The 12447-nt window shown below is 49.2% G+C and overlaps 1 long non-coding RNA gene across 1 annotated transcript; it reads left to right on the top strand.

Annotated features, from left to right (window-relative positions):
* The first annotated feature begins 1502 nt into the window (after window positions 1-1502).
* On the top strand, window positions 1503-12246 carry LOC132083376 (uncharacterized). Its single transcript, XR_009419922.1, has 3 exons — window positions 1503-1614; window positions 3413-3546; window positions 11848-12246. It is a non-coding gene; the product is annotated as an uncharacterized LOC132083376 (long non-coding RNA).
* The last annotated feature ends 201 nt before the right edge of the window (window positions 12247-12447 follow it).

The raw sequence follows: 12447 nt of genomic DNA, 5'->3' as shown, positions 1-12447 counted from the left end.
TGCTTTGGGGATTGCCCAGTGCGGGCCTTGGGATGGAATTGTTTTATAAAGAACCTTCCTTGTGCCTTCCTCACACCTGGGACACAGGGGGTGGCTTTGCTGGGCCAGCTAGGGCAGTATTCACTATTAAATAGTAAATAATAAATATTAAATGAAGAAAACATCCAGGGGGAAGGAATGAGGGGAGGATTGCCCAGCTTGCTGCTTTTTGGTGCTGCTTTTCCTGATTTTAGGTGCTGTTTCTCCTGCCTTGCCAAGGGCAGTGTCCCACTGAGGTGCCAGAAAATCTTGGTATTGACCCAAAAGCCATTCCAGATTCCAGGGTGCCAGGATCAGTCTGGATCAGGGCTCCTGCACACCATGGCAGGATCTGGTGCAGATTTGCACACTCAGCTGAGCGAGTTATTGGCTGCCCACCCTTGGGCTGCTCACCTCTCATTGCATTGTGGGGCCCAAGGCACAGAAAACACAGAACATTTCTTCTTCCCAACGCTGCAAACCACTGCAGTGTTTTAAAATATGGATTATCTCCAACTCCTGCTCTTCTTGATGGTTCCAGCTCATTTGCCTTGCTACTCTAATTTCCTGAAATGTGTGTTTTCTTTGCAGGCTGCTCCCTGCACACCATCAGCTGCAGTTTGAGCTCACTGGGAATGCAGTGCCAGGGATGGGGAACTTTAATGGGCTTGGGAATGGGATCCTTCCCCCGTGTCCAGGGACACACAGGGCACTGAGGGAGGGCTGGCCATGGCAAAGGCTCCTGGAATAACTGGGAGATGGAAACGAGATGGATGAATGAGAGGTGGAAATGCAGCTTGGCCAGGCTTTGTTTGTCCCAGCCCCTGCCTCTCCTCAGCACCCTGGTTTGGTGCTGACCATGGGGATGGGGTTCATGGCTGAGCTGGAGGATCTCACAGGTCATTTCCAGCCTAAATTATTCCACCATCCCAGGGCTTTTCTAGGAACATTTTTGGCCACATTCTCTTTTTCCAAAGAGTGACCAGGCTGACCCTGCTGTGCCACCCCACAGGAGAGCTGCACTGAGCACCACAATGCTCATGGGCATTTATATTTCCCCATTTTTAGCATTATTTTTGAGGTGTGGCATCTTTAATTTAACTTCCATCTCAGGAACACTCTGGAGTGCTGCTGCAGGATTTGGCTTTGCAGCAGCACCTGCTCTCCCTGGCTGATCTCACAGATGTTTCCTTGGCACAACTTCTTCCTGCATGGGTTTGTTTCCAGGGGAAGGTCAGGGCACTGCACTGCTCTCTGCATTATCTCCTCCCCGAGTCCCTGTCCCTGCAGCAATCCCACCTCCAGCACTTCCCTGCCCGGCTCTGGCACTCCCAACTCCAGCAGAGACTTCTGGGGACTTTAATTAATGAGATAACAAAAGGGAAAATACCCAAAGAGTGAACCCCGGAGTTGAAGACTTTATCTGCTCTTTGCAGCTGCATCTTTTCCCTCTTCTTTATTTATTTTTTTTCTTTTTTTTGGGAGCTGCCTTCCCAGCCCATCAATAGCGTTTCTCATTAAATTAAATCGTTTATTGACCGGAGAGCGCCGGCGCTGGGCCCCGCGCACAGCACCTTTCCCTGCCAGCAGCCACAGGTCAGTGCTCAGGAAATCAGCTGCTAATGGACTCTGGGCCCGGGGAGTCGCTCTGTGTACCCTCTGTATTTGTTTTTAATTTGGAGCACTGCTAATTCTGTCGCTTCCAATCCCCGTGATGGTTGCAGGGCAGCGCCAGCCCCGTTTTCCTTCTTGCTGATGAGGCAGCCAAGAGCCCCCAGCTCAGGGGTTCAGGGGTTCACAGGGGTTCTTGGATGAGGGAAGAGATGAAGATCTGACTCCATGTTTCAGAAGGCTTGATTTATTATTTATTATTTTATTATTTATTGTTTTATTATTTATTATTTTCTGATATATATTACATTAAAACTATACTAAAAGAATAGAAGAAAAGGTTTCATCAGAAGGCTGGCTAAGAATAGAGTAAGAAGGAATGATAACAATGGTTTGTGTCTGGGTCCGTGTGTGGTTCCCTGGCTGCACCAAGGGGCCGTGCAGAACACGTCTGCTTGCAGAGTCACACGCACACGTTTCTGCTCCACAATATTTTGGGAAGCTCCTCAGACGTGTTAGCAAAGCTGTCATTTGCACAAACTTCCCTGCAAACCAGAGTGTGAGGTTTTTTTCAGAGGTATTAATGGAGGACCAGGGTGGAACCAGCCTGGCAAAGAGGAACAAAAACAAACACCAAGTCAAAGGTGTTCACACCAGGTGCTCCACACAGGGATGCACACTCTCCAAAGCTGGGGCTGTGTCCAGAGGTTTGGGCGCCAGGCAGCTGCCATCACTGCCAGCCCATCCTGCTCCCTGCAGCCCCGGGGAAGACAATGGAACCACCACGGGGGAATTTTCTGTCTCAGGCAAGGGAGGAAGGTGCTGAAGGGCAGGAGGAGCAGGGATGGCACTGGGCAATTTCCTTGGGCGTGACTTTGTCTGTGGTAAAGTGGCAAGGAACACAACAGGAGGAGATTTCAGCTGTTAATGAGGGTCTGGAGCATGCCAGGAGCACTCCTGCCTAAAACTGGGCGTTCTCTGGGGATTTTGGATCAGCACAGGCTGAGGCTGGGCTATTTAATTCCTCAAACATCTCTCAGCCCAGGATTCCCCCAGAAGAGAGAAGCCTTTGCTATTCCCTGTTCTCTCTCTGCTTTGCCTGCCCCAACTGAGAGCAGTTCATTGTCAGTGCTTGTGGAGTTTTAGGTTTTTAATGCCAATCAGCAGCAAATTCCAGCTTCCTATTGACTCAGGAAGAAAAGCTGCCTGCTGGACAGAGCCAGGCTGCAGCTTGAGCAGCAGGAGAGCACCGGGCTCTGGCTCAGCTCAGGGCTACCCTGGGCTGCTCCTCTCCTCCCTCCCCTGCTCAGCTGGGGAGAGACTGATGGAATATCCACGATAAACCATCCCCAGCTCAGCCCCTCCCCTGGCAGGGCACAAACCCCAGCTGAGGAGTGACCAATGGAATATCCACGATAAACCATCCCCAGCTCAGTCCCTCCCCTGGCACAGAACAAACCCCAGCTGGGGAGAGACTGATGGAATATCCACGATAAACCATCCCCAGCTCAGCCAAGCTGTCCTGAGGAGGAAGTGCATGAATAAAACCCATGATCCGCACACCAACAGGAAAAGGGTGAATTCTTCAAATAAATGGCTCCCAACAAATAATTTGAGCGGCTCTCATGAGCGGCTTAGGCCCTCGAGCATGAAGATTATCAGCCCCATGTAATTTTCTCCTGGCTGATGTAGCTGCAAAGACCATTCATATTCATATAAATGTCTAATGTCTAATCCTCTAATCTAATCCTTTTTTTTTTTCTTTTTCCTGCTCATGCTAAAGCTTCCCAGCCCAGGCTCCAAAGCCCTCTGAGCAATGGAATTATTGATAAATTACTGCAGAGAGGAGGAGCACAGCACAGGCACCAAACCCACCGAGCTCTGCCTCCTCTTGAAGAGTTGGGATTTCTCTGTTGGGTGAGTTTGAAGGACAACTGCAGGTGTTTTCCCTCCCTGGTGCTTTCCACACCCTGGCCCAGTGCTGGAGGGAGGTGATTTCTCCTCCACTTGGGCTTGCAGAGAGCTTGAGGAAAGGTCTCACTTTGTCACAAGTCAGTTAAGCTCAGCTTGTGCAAATTAAAAATATAAACCCGAAAAAGAAAAATATTAAACAAAAACATAAACATAAACAAACAAATATAAATATATATGACCCAAAATATAAACATAAAACAAACACAAATATTTAAAAATCCTCCAGAAAATCACAGACTGGTCTGGGTTGGGAGTGCCCTCAAAGCTCACCCATACCACTGTCCTGGGTGCTCCAGCCTGGCCTTGGACACTCCCGGGGATGGGCCCAGGTTCAGAAGCAGCCAAAGCCCAGCTCCCAAGCCCAGCCTCATTTCTACCTTGCCCTGTGAGCAGCCCCACATTTATTTATGGACGTTCCCTCTGTGCTCACTCGGGGGGAAAGGTTTGTACCATGGGCAGGAATTGTAAATCCAGGCACAGCCTGAGCATTCCTATAATAAAAATGATCATCCTGGAGCTGGTTTTCATTTGGAATTAGGCTGAGGCTCATCAATTATCTCACTTATCTCACTTAGACCAACAAATAAGCGTCAGACAGGAGCCCCTTTCAATCCTGGCGGGCTTGGAGCAGTGCTGAAATCCTGCCCTGGAGCAGCAGGCTCAGCATCCCATTTATTGCTCCCCAAGGCCAGCCAGTTCTCCATTAACTTTTACCTCCGACTAATAACACATTCATAAGCAATTTTGTGGGTGACTCTGAGACTTTAGGCTGCTCTGGGGTTTTTTCCCCTTATAAATTATCTTTTTGCTTGATGATATGGAATTATTTAGATGACAACTCCCATTAAAAGAACCTGTGCTCTTACAGGCAAAGCCATTTCTTCCCAGACAACACTGCTATAAAATTGTTCTAAATCTACTGAATGCATGGAACAGAGTTTTGCCACGATTAAAAAGGAACGGAGACTTTTCCATTTGAATATTTCCCTTTTTGATAGCTCAAACACACATTTCCAAGTCAATAAGTTTTCAGCTTTGTTGTCAGATGAAGCTGGTTTGTATTATAATTCTCCCCGTTGCTTTTCACAGATACTGAACGTTTTGTAAATGGAATTTATTTGTAAAATGTCGCTTTCTGCCCCTGATGTTGGACAGAAAGAGCTGCAGGGGCAGAGGCAGGGCCAGGAAATGGCCCAAAGGACGAAACCCCTGGAGGGGATGGAGCCTGCTCAGAGCTTGTGGGGTCCCTGCTCTGCCCTGGTGGGATTTATGGATGGACATCCCAGAAATGTCACAGATTTTTTTATGGAAAATCCTTTCCTTAGGATTTTTCCTCCTGAGAAGCTGAGAGAGGTCTCAGGAACAAAATGTAAACAATGGTTATCTGCTGCTGTGAAACGCAACAGGTACATGTGTGATTGGGCCATGTTGGTTGTTTCTAATTAATGGCCAATCACAGTCAGCTGGCTCGGACTCTCTGGTCAGACACAAGATTTTCCTTTCCTTTCCTTTCCTTTCCTTTCCTTTCCTTTCCTTTCCTTTCCTTTCCTTTCCTTTCCTTTCCTTTCCTTTCCTTTCCTTTCCTTTCCTTTCCTTTCCTTTCCTTTCCTTTCCTTTCCTTTTCCTTTTCCTTTTCCTTTTCCTTTTCCTTTTCCTTTTCCTTTTCCTTTTCCTTTTCCTTTTCCTTTTCCTTTTCCTTTTCCTTTTCCTTCCCCTTCCCCATCCCCTTCTCCTTTTTCCCTTCCCCTTTTTCACTTCCCCTTTCCCTTTCCCTTTCCTGCCTTCTGATGAAATCCTTTCTTCTATTATTTTAGTGTACTTTTAATATGTAATTTTCTTTTAACATAATATATATAATAACATAATAAATCAGCCTTCTGAACCATGGAGTCAAGATTCCCATCTCTTCCCTCACCCTGGGACCCTCAAACACCACCACACAGAAGCTCTTCAGAGCACTCACAGATCTCTCTGGTGCTTTCTCAGGCACTTTTAAACATCTTCCCAACTGTGCTCCAAGCCCTGACCTTTGGCTGTGCACGGAAATAAATAGGCACACACAGAACAACAGTGAGTATGGAAAATACAAATGTTGACATTAATAAATCATTAAAGGATTTTGATGCCCAACAGCAAGCACAGACCTTTCATCCCTCATTTCTAGCTCTGCATCTGGTAACTAACCTTGTGAAAACAAGAAGAAATTATTGATATTGTTTTAGTGTTCTGTAGATCAATTTGCTGTGAGGACTGAGCTAATGTTTTGAGAGGTGAGGGTGGGGTGTGGTGTGGTTTACTCCATGCTCTGAATCCTTGGCTGGTGGGATGTCAAAAGGCCAGGATGAAACCCAGAGAAGGAATGAGTCTGAAATGTGGGCAGCAGAAGGAAAGAATTGAGCTGAGCAGTGCCAGCAGTGCCCAGTTTGGCTTTGCAGAGGGAGAGTTATGGGCTGCAGTAATTCTGCTTTTTGTGTGGTGCTTGGCTTTCACATGCAGATCCTGGGGATCCATCTCAGCATTATTTGTTTGCTGGTTTCCCTCTCCCTGAATGTGAGAGGACATCGATAGAGTTTAACTGCAAAAATCCATCTATCCCACCTCTGCACATCCATCCACCCTCTGCACTCCTTTATTCACCCACAGCCCAGCAAGGACAAATCATAAAAACCCATATACAGCCACTTGTGTTTTAAAGAAACAGCAAAGCAGGAGCTACAAACCCTACCCTGATTTACATCCCTGGCAGAGCAGCACTCCCGTTCCAGCCACCTGCAAAGTGAGTTTATAAAGCACTGCCAGAGCTGCCAGTGCAGCTGAGAGGGCCACGAGGGCTCCTATAAACCATATTTTATTGATCAGAATAGGCAGAGACTCCTGTTATTTACACACAGAGTTCTGAACAGCATTTATCCGTGTTCCTGAGGAGATGGAGAGAGAGATGGGAACTGGAACCCACCCAGCTGGGAGAGCAGCCCTTGGGGGAACAGCCCCACAAACCCTTCTCTGGGGGGCTCTGGTCCCATCCCACACCTTCCAACAATTATTTATTGGAAACCCGCACCTTTATTTACTGGAACCTGCACCTTGGTCAGCACCCAAAATCTCCCCCTGAGCACCAGGCACTCGCTGCACCCCATCCCCTGGAGCTCTGAGCACAGCCAGGGGCACAGGGGCAGGTGCAGGAGGGCACTGGTGGCACTGGTGGCACTGGGGTGCCCTTTGCTGCCTGTGCTTTCATTGCCACCCTTTTCCCTTTCCTTCCCTGGCTCCAAACTCCCTCCCGTGGCTCTGATCTCCTGCCCAGCAGCCCTGGGAAGGCTTCAAAGGTTTGGGCAGAGCACAGAGAGGCTCTGCCAGGCTTGGATGCTCTGCTGAGGCTCAGCTGAGCCTGGCCCAGGCTCTGAGCTGGGCTCTGGAGCTCATTTACACGGAGCTGGATGGATCAGAGCTGGCACTTCCAGCACAGACATCCCCGTGGCCTTGCACCTCCTCTGTGCCTGAGAGAAGCAGAGAAGGATTCCTTCAGGGCACAGAAATGTGGGAAATCAGCAAAGAACTGCATGCGTTTATCCTGAGCCCTGCAGCAGCAGGAGTGTTGCAGTTCCCTCCTGCAGCAGGAATTTTGCTGTTCTCTCCTGCTGCAGGAATTTTGCTGTTTGTTAGATCCTGCTGCAGGAATTCTGCTGTTTGTTAGATCCTGCTGCAGGAATTCTGCTGTTTGTTCTCTCTTACAGCAGGAGTTTTGCTGTTTGATAGATCCTGCAGCAGGAATTTTGCTGTTTGTTCCCTCCTGCAGGAATTTTGCTGTTCTCTCCTGCTGCAGGAATTTTCCTGTTTCCACGGCCACCAAAAATCTCCTTTTTAAACCAAACCCAAAATGTGATGTGCCATTAATGCACTGTTAAAAACACCCAGTCAGATTTGATGCTTTTTGACCCAACGCTTTATCACCAACGAGGTGAGGAAGGATTTCCGTGCCCCGGGGGAACGATTTGATTTTTGTGACCCTGCTGCAGTGCTGCTCCTCCTGCTGCATCTTCTCCTGTGTAAAGGTGCAGAACAGCCCTGGGGAGGGGTCTGGGGGTCTCTGCCTGTCCAGGACTCCACCTCAGCCCCTTTGGAGCCCTCCAAGGTGATGCTTGGAGCTGTCACAGGGAGCAGCAGTTAATGCTCAGATAGGGAGGCTGATTTTTCTTCTGTCTGCAGCCTGTAAGAAAATTAAATTCATGCCCAATGGGCCTAAACATTCTGGGTAGCATTGAAGTGCAAAATTGAGCTAATACCTTTCTGATGTTTAAACAAGTACTCATGATATTTTTATGCCCATCAAGGAGCAGCTCTGAAGCCGTCGCAAACCAAAAGGGAGGCCAGGAATAAAAGAAGGGGGAAAAAATCTATTTATGGGTGGTGGGGAGTTCTCTGGATGGCAGAGACAGGATGAAATGCCAGAGTGCTTCTCTGAGCTTCCCCTCTGCTGCAGGATCCCCTGTGGGACACAAAGGGACGGGAGATGCTGGTTCTGCTGGGGCTTCTCTTTTCCCCAAATAATCCCTTCGTGAGAACACAGCGATTTCCTGCAGCTCTGACCCAATATTCCTCTTCTCCACCTCCAAATTCCTCTTCTGTTCCTCTTCTCCATCTCCAAATTCCTCTTCTCTCTCTCCAAATCCTCCGTCTCCAGGGAGCAGCTGCTCCTGTAGGGATCCCTGGGTGCCCAGAGGAGCTGTGGCTGCCCCTGGGACAGTCCCAGGCCGAATCATCAATAAACAAACAATGACCATTAAAATGGGCAGAGCCAGGGGGAAGAAAGGCTGCGGAGGTTTCAGCCCCATCCCACCTCAGCCTGCTGCAGCACATATGGGCAGTGCCGCCCTCCCTGAGGTGTGCAGGGAAGCAGGAGCAGATGGGAGCCGGGCTCTCCAGCAGATAAAAGACAATTAGAGGCAGAAAATGGAGCTGCTGATCACAGGCAGCTTCACTCGGGATGCTCAGCTCAGCCCCTGGGATAAAGAGCATTTGAAAAGGGAGGGCTGGGAGCTGCTCTCCTGGCAGGAGCACCCTGTGCCGCCAGCCTGCTGATTCAGGCGTGGAGCAGCTCCTTGCAGACGCGGGGCGAAACGTTTGAAGGCTCAATTTGAGCCGTTTGTTTCTCATTTTTGAGCTCTCATTAAAATAATCTGTCCTGATTGTCTGTGGGAGCTATTTTTTGTTCCTCTAAACGGTTGCAGAAGACAGCAGAGATTAGAAAGAGAGAATGAGCCCTGGTGAGGCTGTGACTCATCAAATCCAGGCTCCTGCTCTGTGCTGGCTGCCAGGGCAGCAGCAGCCCCTGGAGCAGGGCAGGGGCAGGGGGAAACTCAGTCCTGCCCTGTCTGAATGAGAGGTTTGGGGAATTTACCTTTATTTTTATATGTAACCATCCTGGTCCCTTCATTGATATGGGATGTGACCATCCTGGTCCTTTCATTGGTGTGGGATGTGACCATCCTGGTCCCTTTACTGATATGGGATGTGACCATCCTGGTCCCTTTACTGATATGGGATGTGACCATCCTGGTCCTTTCATTGGTGTGGGATGTGACCATCCTGGTCACTTCATTGATAAGGGATGGGACCATCCTGGTCACTTCATTGATAAGGGATGGGACCATCCTGGTCCCTTCATTGATAAGGGATGGGACCATCCTGGTCCCTTCATTGATAAGGGATGGGACCATCCTGGTCCCTTCATTGATATGGGATGTGACCATCCTGGTCACTTCATTGATAAGGGATGTGACCATCCTGGTCCCTTCATTGATAAGGGATGGGACCATCCTGGTCACTTCATTGATAAGGGATGGGACCATCCTGGTCCCTTCATTGATAAGGGATGGGACCATCCTGGTCCCTTCATTGATAAGGGATGGGACCATCCTGGGACAGGGATGCTCTCTGGAAGGGTTTTCTCCTCTCTCCAAGCCCACAGCACTGATTTGGGATGAAAAGGCTCTGCCTCCCCATGCCAGGATTCAATCCCTGCACTCAGAGCCCCAGGCTGGAGATGCCCAGTGCTGCCAGCACCACCACCCCAGGGAAAAGGTGTTTGGGAGGAATCGTTAGGACACAAGCAGTTCTTTCCTATTCCAGCCCAGGGAAAAGGTGTTTGGGAGGAATTGTTAGGACACAAGTAGTTATTTTCGATTCCAGCTACGTCCAACCTCAAAATCACCAGGAATGATGGGGAAGTGTAAATTCCTTCCTTCATTCCTCCCCTTCCTGCCCCCATCTCCACCATCCCTGGCTATCCCGGTGTTCCTACAAGAGCATTTTCAGCTCCTTTGGAGCTCCTGGCTCAGACCCAGCCTGAGCCTGAGCCTTGCTGAGCATCCCCAGGGGCTGCAGGGCTCTGCCAGTCCCCAGGAACAGCTCAGGGGTTCCTGGGGCACCCCTGGCACAAAGCCTGACCCCTCCTGTGGGTGCTGAGCCCTGCACAGACAGTTCCTGCAGGAAGGGCCCAGGAGGGGCTGGGATGTCCCAGCTGCACCTCTGGGGCTCCCAGACCACCCCAAACTGGGTCACTGGAGTGACAAAATGCCCAACAGGCTCTGCCATTAATTAAAACTCAGGGGCCAGCACCTTTCACTCCCAGCACAAAGGATTTCCAACTCTTACTCAATTTCTTCTCCTCCTGTCTCCACAAACGCACAGAAAACGCCTTTTGTTTCAGTGCCAGCCTACAGAGGGGCTGTTTGTTCTCTGGCCATTTAAATGTCCCTATCAGTGACATTTTTAAAGCGATGAGAAAGGATTTTAATTGGCTGGAATGCTGATTGCCATAACAACTGGCTAATGAACCATCTGTTAGCATATGTAATATTTATTTATACATTTCAGAGGCGCAGCTCCAGCTCTGGACAGGCTGTGCTGGGAGGGCAGGGCAGCCCTGGCCCCGTGCAGATGGGCAGGGGGCACAGGGGGACCCCAGGGACCCCTAAACTCAGCCTAGAAGAGCTGGCAGCTTGGCCCAGCAGCACAGGGCACCCTCCGCTGTCCCTGGGTGTCACAGACATCTCTTATGGAAAATCCTTTCCTTAGGGTTGTTCCTCCTGAGAAGCTGGGAGGCCTCAGGAACAAAATGCAAACAATGGTTATCTGCTGCTGTGCAATGCAACAGGTGCATCTGGGATTGGTCTCATGGGGTTGTTTCTAATTAATGGCCAATCACAGTCAGCTGGCTTGGACACAGAGCCCGAGCCACAAACCTTTGTTATCATTCTTGGCTATTCTATTCTTAGCCAGCCTTCTGATGAAATCCTTTATTCTATTCTCTCAGTATAGTTTTAATGTAATATATATCATAAAATGAAGATGAGGATGAGGATGATGAGGAGGAGGATGAGGAGGAGGAGCAGAAGGAGGATGAGGATGGTGATAAGGAAGATGAGGATGATGAGGATGCTGCAAGGGGACTGGAGATGAGTTTTTGATGATGAGGAGGATGAGGATGAAGATGAGGATGAGGGTGAGGATGAGGATGATGAGGATGCTGCAGGGGGACCGGAGATGAGTTTTTGACAATGAGGAGGACGAGGATGAAGATGAGGATGAGGATGAGGGTGAGGATGAGGATGCTGCGGGGGGACGGTTGCTGCGTTTCTGGGTGTATTTTTAGCCTGTTGATGAAGAGCAGGAGGAAGGCAGAGCAGAAAGCCCCGCTCACACCAGTCCCATGCATATGCAAGAGGCTCCTAATTGCCCCTCTTTAGAAAGGAATCATCGGGGATTTCACAAGGCACATTATGGAACCTGACATGCTTATTTTTCCTTTTATTATGTTTGTAAGCAGTGATCCTATTGAAAAGAAAATCAAACCCTATTTTTGCCAGTCACAACCATCTCCCTTTCTCTTTCTGTCGACTTTATTTTATTTTATTTTTCTTTCTTTCCATCAGTTGAATAGAGCAGCATTTTCATGTGTATTAATTGCCCTGTAAAATGCCCTCGAAGTCATTAGAATTCCCCATTCAAAACTATTATCTGTGCCATTATGTCTTTGCATTATATTTATTTAAATGTGGCTCTTCTGAATTAGCTTATTTTTAACAGCTAGCCATGCCTGAAATATTGTTCCAGGCCAAGCTGTTCTCAAATCTTGATTTTTTTAAAAATAAGTTATAACTTCATAGAAACTCTTAACGCTTCATCCCGAGTGGAATCACAGTTTTAGGTGTTTAACTGTCTTTCCTTTTTCTCTATTTTCAGAGGGATTGGAGGTTGCCCTGCAGGATTTTTCCCATGGAGCCCCAAGGTTTTCTCCTCCCATCGCTGGCAGCTGTGGTTTGTGGCTCTCACCGGAGTTAAACCCGGTGATTGCAGAGCTGGTTAAGAGAAAACCACACCAGAACTCCCTGAGATCAAGGCCAAGTTGTTCTGTTTGCTCAAAGCACGCAGGGATTTCCCACCCACCCTGATGGGATTTTGGGAAGATGAGGGAGCAGCCGGAATTTCGGGAGTGCTGCTGGTGCAGGATGAAGGCAGCGCTCCCTTCCCCAGGAGATGCTCTGTGGGTGCATTTCCAGTGGGAAGGGCAGGGCTGGAGTGGGAATTTGGTTTCCTGCCCCATTCCCTCCCTCTGAGCAGAATTCCCACCCTGGGGTCTGAGTCCCGAGCCCGGGCACAGGGAAGGGCTAAGGACAAGGAGCCAGACCCCAAACCATCCCCTACATCCCAAACCAGCCCCTGCACCCCAAACCATCCCCTACATCCCAAACCAGCCCCTGCACCCCAAACCATCCCCTACATCCCAAACCAGCCCCTGCACCCCAAACCATCCCCTACACCCCAAACCATCCCCTACATCCC

This window comes from Ammospiza nelsoni, chromosome 23 (assembly GCF_027579445.1).
Source record: "Ammospiza nelsoni isolate bAmmNel1 chromosome 23, bAmmNel1.pri, whole genome shotgun sequence".
Lineage (NCBI taxonomy): Eukaryota > Metazoa > Chordata > Aves > Passeriformes > Passerellidae > Ammospiza > Ammospiza nelsoni.
This window is presented reverse-complemented; position numbering and strand designations above follow the sequence as displayed.